The sequence below is a fragment of the Paramisgurnus dabryanus genome, chromosome 22, assembly GCF_030506205.2.
Source record: "Paramisgurnus dabryanus chromosome 22, PD_genome_1.1, whole genome shotgun sequence".
NCBI lineage: Eukaryota > Metazoa > Chordata > Actinopteri > Cypriniformes > Cobitidae > Paramisgurnus > Paramisgurnus dabryanus.
The window spans coordinates 22366154-22383147 of NC_133358.1; the positions used below are offsets into that span (position 1 = coordinate 22366154).

The 16994-nt window shown below is 38.6% G+C and overlaps 1 long non-coding RNA gene across 1 annotated transcript; it reads right to left on the bottom strand.

The window, feature by feature from the left end:
* Positions 1 to 3664: 3664 nt before the first annotated feature.
* Positions 3665 to 4499, bottom strand: LOC135740563 (uncharacterized). The gene is made up of 3 exons (XR_010529205.2): positions 4382 to 4499; positions 4198 to 4299; positions 3665 to 4087 (listed from the first exon to the last, which is right to left on the bottom strand). It is a non-coding gene; the product is annotated as an uncharacterized lncRNA (long non-coding RNA).
* Between the last annotated feature and the right edge of the window lie 12495 nt (positions 4500 to 16994).

A 16994-nucleotide genomic window follows, 5' to 3' on the forward strand; every position in this document is an offset into this window, starting at 1 on the left:
CCGAACATTTTTGAAAACCCCCGCCAGGGTGAGGATTTTAAGAAATGTCGTTTGCAGTGTCATGTAGACAGTAAAACAGGGGTTTTTGCCTTGTGACGTATCTTTTGTTAGGCTTCTGATTGGCCAAGGTGGCTTTATGATTTAGGTTATATCGCCGCCTGCTGGTGTGGCATGTTCTTGACAGCGCTTGATAGCGTGTTTTTTCCTTTGTTATGTGGACAGAGATTTCTTTTAAACTGAGCATGTGTGGACGGGATTTTTTTGGAGGAAAAACTCCGGTTATAAAAATACCCGTGCCCGTGTGGACTAGGCCTCAGTCCCTAATGCACATGATTGACAGACACAACCAAGCATGCAGCACAAGCCCTGAAAAGTGAAGCCAAAACGTCTCGATCGCCTAAACCCCGCCTTCCTCATGTTACTCAATGGGACTTGAGACCAACTAAACAATTTAATTACACTTAAATTATTTTTTCCAAGCTGGTTTCTGTCATTTACTGTAGTTTTCATCACGCTGATGTACATTCAAGTGTTTGTTTTTAAAATAAGTTTGTTTTTAGTTGTGGTGGTGGCACGTCATGATTGACAGCTGTGATATGTGCATTCTGTGAGGGCGGGGCCTTGATTTCGCGGCTTTACTTCCTGCTCACTACTGCGCAGGACTGGTCCCGAAATCGCTACTGCGCAGACTTAAGACCCAAGATATCAGCGCCGTATCGGACACTGGCAGCTTCACTTTTCACCAATGGAAGAGATCGAACAGGCGTCGTCCATCTTTTTTACAGTCTATGGACCGGGTTTGCCTTATAAGCTTTGAAAAGTGAAGCCTCTGGCTGTTTGATCGCCCCCTGGTGGCTGGCTGCAGTACAAGTCATAAACCCTGCCCTCTCCATTTAAAGGAATGGGACTCTGCTCTAAATAAAAAAAAATTACACTTCCAATAAAAGTTTCCGAAAGATGGTTTTAGTAGTTGTTATCACACTGATATATGTTCAAGTGTTCATTATTGTGGTAAGTTTCATTTAAGCTTGTAATTTGATGCTATAAAAATGGGGTGGGTCGTTATGAATGGCGTAGTTGAATTGGTCGCCTGAGCGTTTGCCTGCCTTGGCTCCAAACTGACGTTTTTACGTAACATGGCGGCGACCGTGGTCGGACATTTTTGGCTTCAATTCATTATAATGGAGGGAGCCGATGTCGCGTCGTCCATCTTTTTTTACAGTCTATGCTATGGACACAACGAGCAAGTACATTTTATTTTAAGGGGCCCCCTAGTGGCCACAGGGACCCTGTGCAACTGCTTATATTGCTTATTAGGTAGGGCCTGCACTGAATTCAGGTACATTTACCCTGCATTTGACAGACCCTTTTATCCAATTTTTATCAGTATATGTGTTATTTTGGTTTAAACCTAAACCCATTGCCTGTTGCTCTGCTAATGCAATTCTCTACCACTGAGCTATACAGGAGCACAGGTAAATAGGGACAGTTTTTGACATTAAATTTACGATCAAGAACTGTCCCAAACACACACATGCACACATATAATTGCATGTCTCTGTATTACAAAAGAGTAACACCAGTAAATTATAATCATATTAACAAGGATTTCTGGTGCCTTATACCTGTAAAAGAGTCGTCTGCCGTTATGATTATACCTGTAACCAGAGTGAGATGTTTTTTGGAGGTTCTGTAATTGGTAATCATACAAGAATATAGCGACCTGTCGTGTATTCTGGTCGGAAAGGCGAAAGCTTTTTCTCAACCGGAAATGCCATCCTTAATCAGGCAATTACAGGGCAAACATGGCACTTGTTGTCCAATCTGCACCTTTATAAAGTCAATTAATGGTGGCTTGCCAAGCGTGCACCCCTATGTGACAGGAAATTTCTCTTTGTTGTAGGCTGCAAAAAGTTGTAATTACTAAGTAGGAGATTTAAATTAAGACTTCTACTGTGTTCTGTGCATATGTATCAGTACACCCATCTGGCTCAAACTGCCTTTAGCTTTTTTTAGGTGAGTTTGTACAACACAGTCTACACTATTAATAACCTTTGCTGCATTCTCTCTAATTGCCAGTTTGGCTCACAGGCATGAAAAGAACAAAGGCTGAATATGCAAATGATGGTTTTTATTTCATCAGCCTTTGTGCTGGTTGGCCCTTATTGAGAATCACTGCAGGCCTTTAGAACTAAACACATCTTTATTATCATATCGAAACCTATAAAGACCTATAAAAGTGTGTTGTGCTATACGTTTCTGTAAATTAAATAACCAGGTTTTGAAACTGAACCTTTTATAGCTTAATATATACTCTTGCAAGTTTCAAATGCTCACGCAATGAATAACAATCACATTTCGCACAGTTAACATCTCATCACAGTGTTTTCCTGGATTTCTACGTTGAGAATGGTCTTGAACAAAGTCTTTGAAACCATGTAGCATCTGATTGTAGCTTCTGATTATTGGAGATAAGCAATTTGCCTTAAAGAGCACCAATTATGCTAATAAATTAGCACGTTAGCACGTTATTGTAATATCCCATAGTACATACATGTTATTAAAACTTGAACTAATGCACTGTGAGTCTTATAAATTGCTTACATACCTCACCGATTTCTGCATGTCTGGAAAACGCTCGGTTTAGTTCCTGTCTCCGCCTCCCAAAATGTCTAGTGTATTCGGATTGGTCAGATGACTACTCAACTGTTATTGGTCAACTGGGTTCGGCGTGTGTTTGAAAGGTTACGCCCCTGACTACGCGTGGATTTTCCGGTTCTGACTGAGAGTCACAGGCAACGTAAACAAGCGCTATATTTCTCTATAAACGATGGTGTCTGTACTGCCTTACCACTTCAAGCTCGATCCAGAGAGTTCAAACGGCCGTTACGATATAAACGATCTCCGTCAATGAACGCGATTGGATTTAACTTTTTTAGGTGTCCTTAGCTCTGCCAGAATGCTAAACGAAGACGAAAATGTGTTGCAAAGACATCCAAAAGGTAATTATAACGTACTACATTACTTTGCAAACTATATGGAAACACCAAATGTAGCACATAGAAGGTTTTATTTGAAATGATTATAAAACTATTTCACTTATTAACATTATTTTACTATAGTAAACTTTATTATAAAAGACCGCTTACATACTATATTACTGTGCAAACTATATGGAAACACCAAATGTAGCACATAGAAAGTATTTGTTGAAATGATTATAAAACTATTTCACTTATTAACATTATTTTACTATTGTAAACTTTATTATAAAAGACTGTTACATACTATATTACTGTGCAAACTATATGGAAACACCAAATGTAGCACAAAGAAAGTATTAATTGAAATGAATGTTCTACATTATTTCACTATGGTAAAGTTTATTATGAAAAACTGCTTACTTATAAGTGCTATGTTTTTACTTATTAGGTTTTAAGGAGAATGCAACATGTTCCAGGGCCTCTTACCTGCGTGATTCATCATCCAGGTTTTGCACAAATTGTCTAAATCCCTACACACAGAACATTTATTGTACCGACTATAAGCCTTTGAGGTGCAGGACTAGAGTAAGTTTTATTACATTTTTAAACCAATAACACTAAACTATCATTATAGTAACAAAGTACCCAAAAGAACAAAAGATGCAACTTTAAAGAAAATATAATAGTCAGTCAAAAGTTTTTTTTATTTATTACAAATATATATTTAAATGTTAAACAATATACAAATAAACATACTTTAGTAACCATATTGTGCTCTTGTTTCAAAAATTGTTCAATTCATTTCTTACAGCTATCTATTCAGATAAATGGCATATCAAAGCTTTGTCAGCTGGTGCTATCTAAGACGACACTATAAGGTTATCATCCTGTCGTGTGTTGTTCTCCAGATACGCTTGGAGCTTCCTGATCAGATCGGTCACAATTTTGGCTTTCGACGACCCCTGCACTGAAGATGGCATGCAATCACGTCCTCCTTTGAAGGTCTCTCAAACTGTGATGCCAGGTCCATTGGAATCGGGGTTTCCTTCAGCTTATCTTCAAATACCTCATCAAACACAAGCCTGATCACATCCTCCACATAACTGTAGAAATATTGCAGTCAATAAATCTTTTGTTTTGATAATTTATTTCCCTGCTTCATACATTAAGTTTTTTATTATGAATGTATTTGAAATAAAACATTACTGCTTACGGTATGTCATTTGTGTTTTGGGAACATAGCCTTGTACTTTCCCTCTCCTGCTTTTGTTACGGCTTGGTGACATTGTAATGGATGGCTGCAAGGTACAAATACCTGTAAAATATAAACAAGCAATTAATTTATTGTAAAAGTAAATAATACTTTATTTAACACAGTTACTAAAATACTTAAATACCTGCACAGCATTCCAATAAATGAGAAAATCAATTTTTTTTGCTGCAAATCTGAAATCTCAGGCTACGGACGGCAAAGGCATCCACTGATGATGGTGATGGAAACATTGTGAAACGATGCTATTGCCTGGGTTCCTATGATTATGCAGAGAAAAAAAACTTTGTCATCATCAGTTATACATTTAAGACTGGTAGTGGTTTCACTAGGTAAATACATAATATGTGTTAAACACCTTTGCTCCTCATATTCCAGTCTGACTCCTTGTACTGTGTGTAATGATGTTGCATGTTTGCATACAGTGTAGAAGGATGTGTCCAGCTGCGAATCTAGGATATAGACAAATAAAACAAACATGTATTCAGTCAAAAAGAAATATTATAACAATAGAGTACGACGACTATAAATCGTTAGACTATTCATTAAAACGTAAATGTATTACATATTACATGGCCCAACATTAGCAACACACATTACGTGTTTACTTAGTTTCAAAATCTAAGAAAGCTTCAAGTAAATACAACAGTAAAATACATATAACTTTAAACAAATCATCTGTACTTAGAGTTTCTTGAGTTTGATCATGAGAACAAATTTTACCGGTAACAGTTTAGCTGGCATTTGTATTTATCTTAGCAACTTAGCAAGTTTGTAAACATGTCTAAACCAACATCGATAAAAAAAACGAAAGCCTGCATAATTCAACATACACGTGTGTAAATATGGTACGTTGTTTATGAAATACAGTATTACAACACAAGACAATTAGCTTGCAAGCTTAGCTCTACACGCACATTATGTTAATCTCCGGTTACCGGTAACGTAATGTACAGTAAAAGGCAAATAATAAACATGAATACTTACAGTCTGTGATCCAGAAGTGCACAGTAATCCAACTTTCAAGAGGAGACGTCGCGCAAATCCAGCTTCGGTTCATGAGAAGCAGTTATGGTGAAAACTCCGTGAACAACTTCTGACTGGATTTTTCCGGAACCGTATTAAACATGATGTCCTCTGTGGAAGTCCATAAAGTGCTATTTTGCCCTCGCATCTAAAGAGACAGCGTCTACTCGAGAGATTAAATCGCTTAAACAATGAAACAAGAGTTTGCAAACAGAGTCAAAGCAGGGACTCCCAACCTCCGCCATTTTAGCTCTCTTCTGACTCGGCGCTCCCCACCCCACCCTCGTCTTTGAGGGCGTACCCAAGCAAAGCAGAGAGGGCTGAACTATGATAATGTTGGTCTTATCTACGTCACTAATCCCAGGAAGTAAACTGTTGCCTACAATCCGAGTGTTTTTTGTAGTCCTCGAACGTTAGAGACGATAACTCGCGTCATCGTTTTCTTTGAGGTATGTACTTTTTGAATATCGTTAGCATGTACTAATGCACACTTACACACAAAAGGATGTTTAAAAACGTGTATCCCATAATAGGTGCTCTTTAATGTGACACATTGAAACAGCAGTAGAGAAGCACTTCATAGTATTGCATTACACATTTGCGATGCCTCTGATTGTATCATTTCATTCTGAAGTGTAAAGCTGGAGGTGAGATGGTAATGATGGACAAACTGAGTGAGCGAGTGATGCTTTGAATCTGTTTGTATCAGAAAAAGCTGATTCATTTTAATGCAGCTGAATGGTGCTGTGTTATTCTACAGATGTTCTTGTCTAAAATTCTGCATCGCCAATTAGGAAGAGATGAGAGAGACTGCCAAAGGCCTTTGATTCTACTCTCTTTGAAGCAACTGTCGTATTTAACTGCCAAGAAATGGAGGAGAGCAAGGTTAGATTGATGCTTTATAAAAGAAAAATTACTTCACTTATACATCTGTATTTTGAAAACAACAAATAATGATGTTTAGTGTGTATGGTCTAAAAAGCAATTTTTACAGACGGACAGACAGATGATAAACTGTCAGTGAAAAGGTACAAAACCTTTTCTGTTGCTGAGGGTTCTGTTTTGTTCCTTTATATGTACTACCTGTATGCTAAACATGATACAATGTAGTACATGTTTGGGTATATTATTGTACCTTAACCTCCTAAAAAGTACACAATAGGTCCCCCAAAAGGTACCACATTAATGTGTTGTATACCCCAAAGGTACAAAGTTAATGGTACCACCCCAGCAATCCAGCATCCATGTTGTTATCCAATCCATATGTATATATGACAGTGAGATATATATATATATATATATATATATATATATATATATATATATATATATATATATATATATATGACCAGTCATGGAAAATACAGATGCTCTAGCATCATATGTAGTATTTTGTGACAGAAGTCCGGACGACAACATGCAAAAATAAACATGACTTTTTACCTTTGAGTTGATCACAAGTCGAATCCAGTCTGTTTCAGATGTGTGAATCATCCAATGACCATTTTTGTCCACAAATGCGTATAATCCGTGAAATATAGATATATAGTCTATTGTTTACATCAGATTTCACATGAACGTCTGGTAATAGAATATAATATACAATCTGAGGACTATTTAAATCGTAACATGTAAGGGTATATGAGATTACACTTTACGTTATGGTAAACACATGAACCCGCCTTTAAAGTTTGTATTTAAAATAGGGAGGTATAATAGATAATCCAAACAAAATCCCACTATTCGCACGTAGTTGGACACTTGGACATTTTGAGTTTTTTCGGGCGCGAAATTCTAGTAATTCGAGACTTTCACGCAGAAATTTGTGTCATGGAAGGGGCTTCTGTGACTTCGCTCGCTTCCTGTAATCACGTCACTACTAGAGCAAGCTCCTGATTGCTTAACGATGCGTGATTTTCCAATTCGCGTCTACTGCGCTAAAAGCCACATTCGCGACGCGAGACCTCCAGACATGTGTAAAAGCATCTTTGAATTGACTTAACATTGAAATCACTCACGCTTGATGCCTCTACCACGGATGGTGTGAACGCAGCATAAAGGATTAAATCAATTAAAAAACTAAATCAATATTTGGCTCTAAACTATTTTACAAAAATAAACCCAACCCCGAATTGTGGAATGTTGGAGACCACTGCTCTGTCCAGCTATAAAACTTCTCAAGGAATCGTTCCTTGTTATTCCTTATTTAACTCTCAAAGTTGTATTCAAAGGCTTGCATAAATGGATTAAAACTCCAAGGATCTCCATTGAAGACAGAAATGTCTCTTTAGGAGTAGGAGTGCCATGCTCTGTTGTTTGAGCAACATTTCTGTTAGGTCTCTTTGTTGTTTTATTAAATTGGCAAGAAAAATGTCACTTGCTGGACAACCATTCATTCATTGATTTGTGGATCGGCTTGTTTTTAAGTTACAGTGTTCAATGACTGCAAAGATTGCTTTCTTTGTGTTTTTTTTTCTTTTTGCAGTGGAGTTTTTAAAATAACATTTATAATTACATAATCTTCAATAGATTGCTCTTGCTCAGCTATAATGGAGATCTTTAAAGGCTCGTGCTGCTCTTCAAGGAATGTAGTCATCTCATCTAATGGACTCTTTTGTCCATCTTGAAGACCTTGAGAAAGTCTTTCATAATTTTTAAAAACTTTCATTTCAGCTTTTGAAGCAGTTAGGTTCAATTTCCAATTTTTCTTTCATTACTCTTATTATTTAAGCCTCCTCTAAGGCATGTTTCTTGGTAGTGGCACGTGCCAGCAAAACTGAGCCTGGCTTTATACGTGCAGAATATGCGGCAGAGGACACAAATGATCTTGATGTTCAACTTGAATGAGTAGTGTTACTTGAGACTTGAAATGTATTAGATTTATGTTTTCTTTGAGAATACTGAAATGCTATCTTCAGGTGCAACTATGCTTTCAGTCTGAACAACATCCTTTACTGCCTCATTTGGATTCTGATCCTCTTGATCTTTCAACCATATTTCAGTTTCAAAAAAGAAATCCTGTAAGTACAAATATTTTTTTCTTTTTTTGACATCATTGACTGCATCAGACTAAGTCTTGCAGAGCATCTTAAAAAATGTACATACACAAAAGTAAGAATGGAAGAGCAACAATATTGTCCAGTTTACATACTCAATGCAGTTGATACTAACATGCATTCTGTAAATACTACTACATCCTAAGTAATGGACCCTGCAGATATTTTCTAGGTGCAGTGACCGGTATGCGCAACATGATCTCACAAAGTTCCGTGGGATAGTCACGGAATTTTGTGCTCATTTTTCCGTGGCATTCTCACGGATCTCCGCATTTTTCCGTGGCCCTTTTCGCTTCGGTTTAGGGTTAGATTTGGTGGTTGCGTTAGTATGTCACTTTAACTATTGGTTTATACTATTTTTTCTGATTTATTTTTTTATATTTTCTAAACTTTAAACAATTGTCGCCTGGCGTTGGGGTTAGAGTTGGGTTTGGGTAGGGATGTCATTTCATGTAAATCTAACCCTAAACCGAAGCGAAAATGGTAAGAAAATAGGACAAAACAGTTGAGTAACCAATCCGTGAGAATGCCACGGAAAAAGACAGTCCGTAGCAGGGCCACGGAAAAATGCAGAGATCCGTGAGAATGCCACGGAAAAATTAGCACAAAATTCCGTGACTATGCCACGGAAATTTGATTACTGTAAATCAATTACAAAACTAAATCAATATTTAGTTCTAAACCATTTAACAAAAATTAGTTCTATCAAATACAAAATGTCCAAGCCAGCAACAAAATGAACTAATATGTATAATACACAGACTAAAGGCATAGACTAAGGGCGGTTTCCTGGACAGGGTTTAGATTAATCCAGGACTAGACCTTAGGTATATTAGGACATTTAAGCAGTTTGTGCAAACATAGCTTACAAAAAAACGATACCGGTGTGCATCTTGAGACAAAAAATGGTGCTGATATATGTTAAGATATGGCAATGCAAGGTTTTTTCAATGAAGACTGCTTTAGTCTGGGACTGAAGCCCTGTCCATAAACCACCCCTAAATGTTTATGCTAAGAACATCTGTCATCTTAAGGGCTCTTTGCTGCATGTGCAGTTTCTATTGATCCTATCGACTCAGCTTGTTTCAGCCAATGATCCGATTACAAATGTTGTCACCCTCCCCTGGCCCTCTTCCTTCTGTGCCCTGCTAAAGTTCTCCGTTATGCCACAAGCACCATATGCTGACATGTGCATTTCCTAAAGCTCTCAACCTGAACCAGGAACTGGCCAAGTATGTCGAACACTGCCAGAAAAGAGCTTCAGACAGACAGCTTTGTCTTTTATTTATTTATTATTTATCTTCATTTTAAGTTGGGATAATGAAACTGTAGGCATTTTGAAGTCCTAATGACATCAATATTGACTGAACTTCCTTGCATTTAATTAATGCATGTTTTTTATTTATTCTGTAAGTTTGGCATAGTATGGAATTGTAATGCGGTCAACAGACCTGGATCTACTTAATAGGTGTGCGTTTACTGAAAATAATGCACACCCGTAGAATGTTTGGCAACCCCTTGGTTCATTTATTCTAAATCAACTATTAAAAAAGTAAATGAAGCACTGTATATCCAATACTCTTAATCATAAACATTATATGCCACATATTAAACCTTAACATATAGTAATGTACACTCACCTAAAAGATTATTAGGAACACCTGTTCAATTTCTCATGAATGCAATTATCTAATCAACCAATTACATGGCAGGTGCATCAATGCATTTAGGGGTGTGGTCCTGGTCAAAACAATATCATGAACTCCAAACTGAATGTCAGAATGGGAAAGAAAGGTGATTTAAGCAAGTTTGAGTGTGGCATGGTTGTTGGTGCCAGAAGGGCAGGTCTGAGTATTTCACAATCTGCTCAGTTACTGGGATTTTCACGCACAACAATTTCTAGGGTTTAGCAGTAATGGTGTGAAAAGGGAAAAACATCCAGTATGCGGCAGTCCTTTGGGGGGAAAATGGCTTGTTGATGCTAGAGGTCAGATGAGAATGGGCCGACTGATTCAAGCTGATAGAAGAGCAACTTTGACTGAAATAACCACTCGTTACAACCGAGGTATGCAGCAAAGCATTTGTGAAGCCACAACATTCACAACATTGAAGCGGATGGGCTACAACAGCAGAAGACCCCATCGGGTACCACTCATCTGCACTACAAATAGGAAAAAGAGGCTACAATTTGCACAAGCTCACCAAAATTGGACAGTTGAAGACTGGAAAAATGTTGCCTGGTCTGATGAGTCTCGATTTCTGTTGAGACATTCAGATGGTAGAGTCAGAATTTGGCGTAAACAGAATGAGAACATAGATCCATCATGGCTTGTTACCACTGTGCAGGCTGCTGGTGGTGGTGTAATGGTGTGGGGGATGTTTTCTTGGCACACTTAAGGCCCCTTATTGCCAATTGGGCATCGTTTAAATGCCACGGCCTACCTGAGCATTGTTTCTGACCATGTCCACCCTTTATGACCACCATGTACCCATCCTCTGATGGCTACGTCCAGCAGGATAATGCACCATGTCACAAAGATCGAATCATTTCAAATTGGTTTCTTAAACATAACAATGAGTTCACTGTACTAAAATGGCCCCCACAGTCACCAGATCTCAACCCAATAGAGCATCTTTGGGATGTGGTGGAACGGGAGCTTCGTGCCCTGGATGTGCATCCCACAAATTTCCATCAACTGCAAAATGCTATCCTATCAATATGGGCCAACATTTCTAAAGAATGCTTTTAGCACCTTGTGGAATCAATGCCACGTAGAATTAAGGCAGTTTTGAAGGCGAAAGGGGGTCAAACATAGTATTAGTATGGTGTTCCTAATAATCCTTTAGGTGAGTGTATACTGTACACACATTTACCACTCACAATGTTCCAAATGGTTTTTAATATGTTGCTATGCAGTTGCTATGCATATGATGGGCACTTGCCACCCAGTTATGATATCTGAAGTCTCTCCTTCAACGTAAGTCTAAATATTTTTTCATCTGTTTTATCTCCTATGCAAGCCAGACAAAAATAGGTCCCAAAATAGTAACAGTGTTGCTTGTCTACACCTTTGCTTTTACCAGGTTCTCAATCATGATGTTTACCAGTCATCAAGTTTATAGTTTCAAAATGTGTGCATGTTTTCTATGCCATCATCAGGGACAGAATAACAGACTGTTCTCCTTCTGTCGATCCTAAATGTTGGATCTCATTCTAGAAGACGCTATAGTGCTCGTATAAGCTTTTCTGTAGGAAACCATGACAGAATTGGGTCTTATTCCACAGAGTGGATGGTGCTGGTGATTACTACATTCTCTCTTTAACTCTCTTTCTGTTTCTATCCTCTAATCTGTCACGTAACAGACTCTTCACGATTGACAGATCCAGGACAAACAAACAAAGTGCCAAATAAACCCAAAAGGTTCAGAAAAATATCTGAAAGTTCTCAGAACTTGACTTGAGTATGGCGGATTTGCTGTTGTGTCTCAACGGTGGATGTCAAGATAAAAAACATTCACCATGGAGGGTCACTTTCAAAGTCTTGCTATCAGTGGGATTTATCACAGAGTAATACTTTTATGTAGCCTTATGTACTTTGTTGAAACATTGTCAAGTTTAAAAATGAAGTTTGGATCGATGGCTCAGCCTCAGTGTGTGCAGTGAAACACAAATTTGAGTTTGGCATTGCTGTTTATTGTATTTTACTTGTGTAATGTCTCTCATTACCTCAATCACAAATTTATGCATTCACATCTCACCTATTGGGTGTGCATGTGAGTTCGATCCCACATGCAAACACATGGATAAAATGTATATCTTGTATGCACATTAAAGGTGCTATGTGTAATTTTTTTGCAGCATCTAGTGGTGAGATTGCAAATTGCAACCAACGGCTCAGTCCACAGCTCAATGATAAGCTACGGTAGCCACCACAAGACAAACATAGTTACGAAATGCCCTCTGTAGAGGAGTTTGACCATTTAGGGCTACTGACGAAACATGACGGGACTTTCATGCAAGGGGACCTGTGGTGTATGTAGATGAAAATGGTTATTTCTAAGGTGATATTATGCACTTCCCGAAAATAGTCCCCTGACATTGAATAACCAAGAGGACTATTTTCGGGCAGTGTGTAATATCACTACGCATGCTGCAGTCATGTTACAGCAGTAAAGTCCTTGATTATTACACCAGAATGAGAGTATAGTTCCTAACCATATCTGCCTGAAAATCGCAACTTTTAATTTTCCGTCTGTCTTGGTACACGATGTAACTACAAAAAAGTCATGTTTTAAATAGGAAAAATATCGAAACTCTTTGGTTATTTTTGAGCGTGATGCTAATGGTCTAATCAGATTCAATGGATTGTGCTAAGCTATGCTAAAAGTGCTAGCGCCAGACCCAGAGATCAGCTGAATCAATTACAAAACAGTAAAAATCAAATGTTTAACTCTAGGAGAGCTGGAAAATGAGCATATTTTATAAAAAGGTTAATGTCCCTTTAAGAGTTACACAGTGCACCTTTAAGTCGTTTTAGATAATAGCATCAAAATGTATTCATGCAAAGTGTAAATGTATTGCAGGCAGAAAATACTAAGAAAGCCATGTCAGGTTACGGAATGGGGGTAGGAGCCTAGCAAACCCCATCTAATAGCGTTATATAATCACTTTCTCATCATCTCAGGAGGTCCAATGGTCCAATTTTAGCACCGAAAAAGCACATTTACTTCCTCGTGCCAAAACGCAGATGGGTGTGGTTGTTCCTCGGTTTGATTTTGTATTGGATGAACCAGGCACTCAGCACTGCAGTTACATCACAGAGGAGGGCTGCCTGCACCGAGTCCATAAATATTCATGCCAGAGCTGGAGACAGAATGGACATCTTTGATTTGCCAGGATCTGAGCCCCTCGATGCATGACGGGCGGCTGCAGACTGTGCATATAATAGCTTTCCGCTTTAGGATGGGACCCCATGTTTATCCTCCGATCGGGAGAGATCAAAGAGCTTCACACACTGCTAGCAGGCAGAGAGTGATGCAAGTGATGGGGAAATGGAAATGGGGGGCTGTGAAAGAGAGAGATTTTATTGGCAGGTAATGAGCAAGGCAGATGCAAGCTGTATGTCTGTAAAGATGATATGCTGCATGGTTTTATTGGCATACCTGGTGCTAAATTGAATCAGAATTAAATAGGCTGGCTTATCTATGTGAAAGGGTCAGGGCTTTTCTGTTAACATGATTTGACTCTTATACTTTACACTATGAAAATATTACTGGGTTGTTTCAACTCATGGCTGGGTAAAATATGTACAAATCCAGCCGCTGGGTTTAATGATCCTATGCTGAGTTGTTTTGAACTAAGAGTGGGTCGAATGTGAACAAATATGGACATTATGGGTTTATACACTCACCTAAAGGATTATTAGGAACACCATACTAATACTGTGTTTGACCCCCTTTCGCCTTCAGAACGCCTTAATTCGATGTGGGATTAATTCAACAAGGTGCTAAAAGCAATCTTTAGAAATGTTGGCCCATATTGACAAGATTGCATCTTGCAGTTGATGGAGATTTGTGGGATGCACATCCAGGGCACGAAGCTCCCATTCCACCACATCCCGAAGATGCTCTTTTGGGTTGAGATCTGGTGACTGTGGGGGCCATTTTAGTAAAGTGAACTCATTGTCATGTTCAAGAAACCAATTTGAAATGATTTGTGCTTTGTGATATGGTGCATTATCCTGCTGGAAGTAGTACATGGTGGTCATAAAGAGATGGACATGGTCAGAAACCATGTTCATGTAGGCCATGGCATTAAAACGATGCCCAGTTGGCACTAAGGGGCCTAAAGTGTGCCAAGAAAACATCCCCCCACCATTACACCACCACCAGCAGCCTGCACAGTGGTAACAAGGCATGATGGATCCATGTTCTCATTCTGTTTACGCCAAATTTTGACTCTACCATCTGAATGTCTCAAAAGAAATCGAGACTCATCAGACCAGGCAACATTTTTCCAGTCTTCAACTGTCCAATTTTGGTGAGCTTATGCAAATTGTAGCCTCTTTTTCTTATTTCTAGTGGAGATGAGTGGTACCCGGTGGGGTCTTCTTCTGTTGTAGTCCATCCGCCTTAAGGTTGTGCGTGTTGTGGCTTCACAAATGCTTTGCTGCATACCTCGGTTGTAATGAGTGGTTATTTCAATCAAATTGGCTCTTCTATCATTTTGAATCAATCAGCCCATTCTCCTCTGACCTCTAGCATCAACAAGGCATTTTCGCCCACAGGACTGCCGCATACTGGATGTTTTTCCCTTTTCACACCATTCTTTGTAAACCCTAGAAGTGGTTGTGCGTGAAAATCCTGTTAACTGAGCAGATTGTGAAATACTCCAATTGGCCCTTCTGGCACCAACAACCATGCCACACTCAAAATTGCTTAAATCACCTTTCTTTCCCATTCGGACAATCAGTTTGGAGTCTTGACCAGGACCACACCCCTAAATGCATTGAAGCAACTGCCATGCGATTGGTTGATAAGATAATCGCATTAATGAGAAATTGAACAGGTGTTCCTAATAATCCTTTAGGTGAGTGTACATTTTAGCATTTTTTAAAGTGTACGTATATGTGTATTCTGCTCATTTGTAGCTCAGTGGTAGAGCATTGTGTTAGCAGCACAGAGGTCATGGGTTTCAAACCCAGGGAACACACATACTGATAAAAATTTGCTTTGGATAAAAGAGTGTGCCCAATGTAAATCAACTTATTTCTTTCCTGTGGAATATTTCTCAGATTATTATAGATTCAGTGCCTAAAACATGTAGCTTTTCATGCATTTTTATTTTTTCAGAACTTTCCGTTAGGTCCCAAATTTGCATTTCGAACGAGTAATGTCAAACATGTGGCACTTTCCCTCCCTCTCTAGTGTAAGTGCTAGATCTTGACCAACAGAGGTCCTCCTAGCTTTGAAGTCTGCTTTAAAATAAGTAATTTGGGCCTGGTACTCAAAACAGCTGACACATTGACTCAGGCACTAGATGTGCACCATGGATTTCAAGGCAACTGTATTGTCTGGTTAAGCATCTGCTGTATACCCCATAATTGGGAAAATCACAATAAAGGGTCTGAAATTGTGAGCATTCTATGTGAGTGATAAATTTAAACAATAATAATCTTATTCAGTTTATTGCATTCAATCTTATTTTTCATTACCTTAATAAGTCAGTATACAAAGACTTTTCCTCCCAAAAGGTTCTTTTCAGTAGACTAAACTTCTTTTTATGAAAAGGTTCAAGGATTATTAAAAATAAAAAGTTGATCTTAAAAGAACATTTGACTGAATTGTTCTTTAGGGAACCAAAATGTTTTTTCGCCGGCATCACTGTGAATAACCTTGGTGGCACCTTTCTTTTTAAGAGATTATCAAAAGCTACAGGCAGTTGTGCAGCCCACCAATAACATTACGACATTCAAAAGCAAATGGTATAGTGACTAGACAATGTCCAGTCAGTGTGAATAAGGCTCTGCATGGTCAGGATGCCCATTTAGGACACGACATAATACCAGATAATTAAACTGTTAATCTCACGATATACAGCATCAAATACCCCCACAATGTATTTGTAGTGTTCCTGTAGCTCAATTTATAGAGCTTCATGTTAGCATTGCGAAGCATATGGGTTCGAGCACAAGTAACACACATACTGATAAATGTATAGACTGAATGCACTGTTTAGATAAACGCATAAATGTAATGTAATATAAAAGTATTTCTTTCTAAAGGTCTCTACTAAACTCAATACAGGAAGGGCTAGAACAGATATCAGGCTGGATTTCACACAGTGTTACAATGCACTGATCAATATGTGTGCGAGCAACTGATGGACCACAGTAATACCACGCAGTGTGCTTTTGTGTGTGCGTGTTTAATTAGTGATATTTCCTGTCCTAATTACTGTAAAATTAACAAGACTCCATCTGGCTCCAATAACACTTTATAGAAAATATTTAATCTAATCAAAATATGCAGTGTGAGAGAGGGACATGTTTTAACAGACTGTTCGGTAGATGTTTTCACACTAGATATACTTGAAGACCACATCTGCTCTTAGGCTCATTAATAGAGGTAATTATATCAGAGAAGAACCCACTGAGATGTAGCACATAGGAATGTTCAGACAAAATACCCCCCCCCCCATATATAATACTGTACCTCACCACTTTCCAAAACTTATTCAGAAGATTTAGCACCATCATTGCAGGAAAACAGCTATCAATTATCTCATTTTGCATACGCATATCCTACTATGCAAGTACTATAAGTTTTGATTCATTGCCACGGTGAACGAGTGAAAGGTTGTTTACAGAGGCTGTATCGATCCAGCGGCACGGCTGTGGTTTCACAGTTTCTGTGGGTCGCCCACTGGAACATTGATCACGCTTTGTGTGAGCTGAGCCTCTGCCTGCTTCATTGATCTCAACCCCTTATTCAATTCATGTTAAGTATTACAACCACCCATCTTAAATTACAAGCACAATCCATTTCCTATACAGTATAAAAACTGCTTAAATCCAATGGCAGACGGTGACTTCTTTTTCGAGGGCGCACGATGCGCAGCACAACACGTATTTGGTCCGTATCAAAATATGTGTTCGG